The sequence below is a fragment of the Carassius auratus genome, chromosome 15, assembly GCF_003368295.1.
Source record: "Carassius auratus strain Wakin chromosome 15, ASM336829v1, whole genome shotgun sequence".
Classification (NCBI taxonomy): Eukaryota; Metazoa; Chordata; class Actinopteri; order Cypriniformes; family Cyprinidae; genus Carassius; species Carassius auratus.
Genome location: NC_039257.1, coordinates 5,001 through 10,375, shown reverse-complemented (window position 1 = coordinate 10,375; position 5,375 = coordinate 5,001). Strand labels below are relative to the sequence as shown.

Here is a 5,375-nt window from a genome sequence, read left to right as displayed (position 1 = left end):
TCATTTTACTTACTTTCACACTTTTCTTGTTTTTTATTCATTCTCGTATTCATTTGTTATGCTATTTTTTGTTTGTTAAATTATTCTTTTGTTCATTCATGTTTTTCTTCTATCTTTTGTCTATCACTTTTTTGTATTTTGTTTTTGTTCATTCATTTTTGTTTATTAATTTTCCTCCCTTTTCTTTCATTCTCTTACTCTTTCATACTTTTCTTGTTTTTATTTGTTCATTCTTAGGTTTATTTAATTCATTTTCTGTTTTTTTTTTCATTGTAAATTTAAAAAAAAATGTTTTCATTAATGTTTTGTTCTACCACTTTTTTTCTTAATTTAATGCTTTTTACACTTTTTTGTACATTCTTTTTCTTTTGTGGTTGTTTTTTTGTTTGCATTCTTTTCTTTTTCTTATGCTTCCTTTCCATTTTTTTTTTTACTATTTTTTGATAATACTATTTTTTGATTTGTTTTGTTTTTGTTCTTTAGTCAATTCTCTTTTGCTTTTTCGTTCATTCTGTCATTAATGTCTCTCATGTTATTTGTCTCTTCACACACACGATCTCAGACATTAAACTTCCTCCTGCTCCGTCAGACGTGTGCGGATCATTAGTGTTTCGACTCTCACGTCTGATAATCTAACACTTTTAATGAGTTACACAGTCGTGGTGTGAGACTGAAGCGTCTTATCACACTTTCCTCAATGTCTGTAACGCACAATCCTGCATGTTCAACGCTTGCAGACTTTGACCTTTCTGAGTCCAATAAATGTCTGTGTTTGTAACAGATCTCAGACAATGACTGATGTCTTACTCCAAATATATTTCAGAGGAGATAGTGCCTGGAGAAACCTGCATTTCATAGCTAATTGGTATTCTGTAAAAAAAGATCATAGTGTGTGAAAGCAACAAACGCACAGCAATTTGCAAGACCTGATGAAACCTGCCTGTCTTTCTAATAACTGCTTTAAAGCTCATTTCTCTACTTCTCCTTTTTTCCCAGATAAAATCATTTAGCCTAAATCAGTTCGGGAGTTCAAAGCAGGTTCGCGAATCATTTGAGTCAGTTTGGGGATCGCGAATCATTTGAATCAGTTCGGGAGTTCGTAGCGGGATCGCGAATCATTTGAGTCAGTTTGGGAGTTCAAAGCGGGTTCGCGAATCATTTGAGTCAGTTTGGGGATCGCGAATCATTTGAATCAGTTCGGGAGTTCGTAGCGGGATCGCGAATCATTTGAGTCAGTTATGTGGATCGCGAATCATTTCAGTTAATTTGGGAGTTCGGAGCGAGATCGCGAATCATTTGAGTCAGTTTGGGAGATCGGAGCGGGATCGCGAATCATTTGAATCAGTTACGGGGATCGCGAATCATTTGAGTCGATTTGGGAGTTCGGAGCGGGATCGCGAATCATTTAAATCAGTTCGAGACTTCGGAGCGGGATCGCGAATCATTTGAGTCAGTTCGAGACTTTGGAGCGGGATCGCGAATCATTTGAGTCAGTTATGGGGATCGCGAATCATTTGAGTCAATTTGGGAGTTCGGAGCGGGATCACGAATCATGAAAGATTTGCGCTCATAAATTTTCAAATTGGCCATAACCTTTAATTAGTTGCTGCCAACTGGGGTGGCAGCAGGGGTGGCAAGGCTTTCTTTTAGGGTGGCATATGCCACCCCGGTAGATCCGCTCCTGTAATACGAAACATGAATCCATAATCCATAATAACACTTCCTCCAGTGAAAAAGTGTTCTGGTCTGAATCAGGAGAGAAATCTGCACAGATCAAGCAGCGTTTACACAGCTCTAAATAAATATGTGAGCGACAACAGGAGATGCACTTTTCAATGAAGGAAGTGTTATTATGGATTATGGACTCATATTTTAGTTAAAAAAATATTTTAATGCAGGATTTATTTCAGATCTCTCATTCTGACGGCACCCATTCACATCCATTGGTGAGCAAATGATGCAATACTACATTTCTCCAAATCTGATGAAGAAACATACTCATCCTAATCTTGGATGGAATGAGGGTGAGGCTATTTTCAGCAAATGAGTGAACTGTTCCTTTAAATAGTTCATATTTAGAGTCATGAACACTGAACAGATGAACTAGAGATTCATGCAGCAGCTCTACAAGCTACAACATTAAAGACTCATCCATTCAAACAAACACATACGTGTTCATATATGCTTCTGAGGTTCTCTGGAGCCACCTGCTGTTGGAGAGGGACGAAAATATAAAAAAATAGGAAATTAAACGTCTCTGAAAGTGTAAAAATGCAAACAGGTTTTCTGTAAGGTGTATAGGTTTACGGTTGGGTAACAAGATAGAAACTATTATTTGGTCAGTAGAAAAGTAATAGAAGTCCTCACAATTCACAGAAAGACACGTGTGTGTGTGTGTGTGTGTGTGTGTGTGTGTGTATGCCTTGTATTTATCACGTTAACGGTACCAAAGACATTAATATCCATATATTTTGAAATTGTGGGGCCATTTTTGGTCCCCATGCTAAAACAACCTCATAGTATCTATATTTCTATATCATAAAAATTATACATATTTGTAATAAGAGACTGCAACTTGTGGCCTGCTGGAAATCGAAAATAAACAGAGTGCAGTTCTTAGTGCGGCCGGTTGGCGGCGGTAATCTTCCGCCGTACTGCAGTACTGTGACGCGCATCAGCCGCAGAAGAAGAAACATCGTAAGCGGTAGTGAGTCGCGTTCAGTGAAACAGCAGCAGCAAAATCATGGAGGAAACCGCGAAAAAGGAGAAAAAGCAGTCCGAAATCAAGGAGGAGAAGGACAAACAACCGGCGGGGAAAGATAAGGAGAAGAAAGAGGAGCAGGAGCTGGTGAGAGAGAGAAAAAACAGGCGTTTAAGACTCAAGTTTGAATTCCGCCTGAGTCACTGTGGCAGGCCTGACTTTAACTCATCACAATAACACGCTTCATACAGCACATAAACATATAAAGACAGTGATTTAGTGAATGACTGAGTGGATATAAATGCTTGATCTATTGAATATGACGAGATGTTGTTGTTTTTACAGTCAGAGGAAGACAAACTGCTTCAGGAGGAGTTAGAGATGCTCGTGGAGAGACTCGCTGTAAGTGCGGTTTTTATTTATTTCATGTGAAATAATACACCTGTATGTAATAATATAGGCTCATTGTACGTACAATATTGTCTGTTGGAATATCAAATCACATTGTGGTGTATAAAGTAGCCTGCTAATTAAAATAAGCTAATATAACATGACAAAAGAACTTAAGTAGTTTTTAAGATATTTTTTTTTAATTTTATTTCGAATGTCATTTCTTAATAACTGAAATTACTTTTACTGGTGCAAAATGTTTACCAATAATGTCATTGTCCGATTTTTCACAATAAATTCTAATCATAATAAGTTGTAATAGAAAAACGTTTGTCAATTGAAAGATGCTTATGTCTTACGAAATAAAATATTTTTTTGCAATGTCGTAAAAAAAAAACATTTTATGTGTTAGAAGTTATATGCACAAAAACATATATATTTTTTAGCTTTTTATATTTTTGAGGTTTTTATTGAGCTTCAATGCTCAGGATTGTCAGTTTATAGGTTTCTGAGAACACTAATGCTGAAATAGTGCTAACTTAAATTAAAAAGATATTTAAACGATTTACAAGTTAAAATAATAATTAAAATATAAAATGAAAGCATTTCTGAAATGAATTGCTGATGCAAAAAAAAGCTGATGCTAGCTATCTAATCCTAATGGATAGAGAGAGAGAGAGTGTGTGTGTCTGTGTGTGAGAGAGAGACGTGTGTGTGTGAGTATCTGTGAGTGTGTGTTTCTGTGTTTGTTTGAGAGTGTGTGTGTGTGTCTTGTAGAAAAACTAACTGAAATTAAAAAGAAATTTAATGGATAAAGTCACATCCTGACCCACATTATTATTGAATATTCTACTTCACTCATATTAAGGAAATGCATCCGTCTGGCATTTTGTGTTATTTTTGTTGATAAAGAGTCAGATGTGACGCTCATCTTCTGTGTTTCTCAGGAGAAGGACACGTCTCTGTATCGTCCGGCTCTGGAAGAACTGCGGCGTCAGATCCGCTCCTCCACGACCTCCATGACCTCGGTGCCCAAACCGCTCAAGTTCCTGCGACCGCATTACGCCAAGCTCAAGGACATCTGCCAGAACATGGCTCCGGGAGAGAACAAGGTGCACATCTGCGGCGTCTGACATTTATATACACACTCACACACTCATATTCAGCGATGCCCTGGTTATAGGAGCCTATATAGTGAATGGTTCAGTTTAGGTTCCCCCCACAGAGTTTGTATAGTTGGTATGTTCCAGCAGGTTGCATGCACTAGTAAAGGAGTGTAACAGTCTCTCTCTTTCTTTCTCACAGCACTTCTGCGCTGACGTGGTGTCTGTCCTCGCTATGACCATGAGCAGCGAGCGAGAGTGTCTGAAATACCGTCTGCTGGGCTCCCAGGAGGAGCTGGCCTCATGGGGACACGAATACGTCCGGTACGTCCTGCTGAAGACACACACATCACACCTGTGTCACTTTAACTGGAGCTGCTGGAAACCATGTTCAGTCCTTCAGATCAAGCTGGAAGGAAAACAATATGAAGAGAACTTTAGTTTGAACTTTAGTAGTGTTTTATGTTTATTTTAAAATATTTTTTTGCATGTGTATATGTTTTTGTCCTTTAAAAAAAAAAAAAAAAAGTTATTTATATTTCAGTTCAAAATATTTATAAATAACATTAATGAACATTAGAAATATTGCTTTGGCAACTAACTGAAGCATTCTGAAACATTTTCATTCATATATTTTTGGTCTCCATTTTAGTGTGTGTCAGTAATTTATTATTATTTTAATATGTCTATTCCGCGTTAGCCTATTTAAATTTTTTTCCAAGTATAAAATATTTCTAAATTATATAAGTGAAAATCAGAAATGTTGATTTGGTAAAAATGTTCAAAAATGCAACAAATTACAATATTACACACACACACACACACGTGTGAAATATTTTTAAGATCAAAATTAATTTCTTCTCACTGAAACATGAATGTTGAAATGTTGCTTTGGATGCTGTTTAAAATTAATACCAAAAATGTCAAAGATGCATAACAAAATGACTAAAATAAAAACTGAAAATAAAAAAAATGAAAAAGCTAATTAAAAATATTTTCATAAATTGTATAAACAATTTAGAAATATTGTTTTAACCACTATCCGAAATAAAATAAGGTTAAGGTAAAAATTACTAAAACTACAACTAAAATAAAAATACATTAAAACTAAAAATAATAATTTATATATATATATATATAAACACTTTTGTCTTCTTTTTTGTTTTACATAAAAATGACAA

General features: G+C 35.8%; 1 pseudogene; it reads left to right on the top strand.

The window, feature by feature from the left end:
* Window positions 1-2,661: 2,661 nt before the first annotated feature.
* The window catches only part of LOC113115491 (26S proteasome non-ATPase regulatory subunit 2-like), a 7,408-nt pseudogene continuing 4,694 nt past the window's right edge, over window positions 2,662-5,375 (top strand).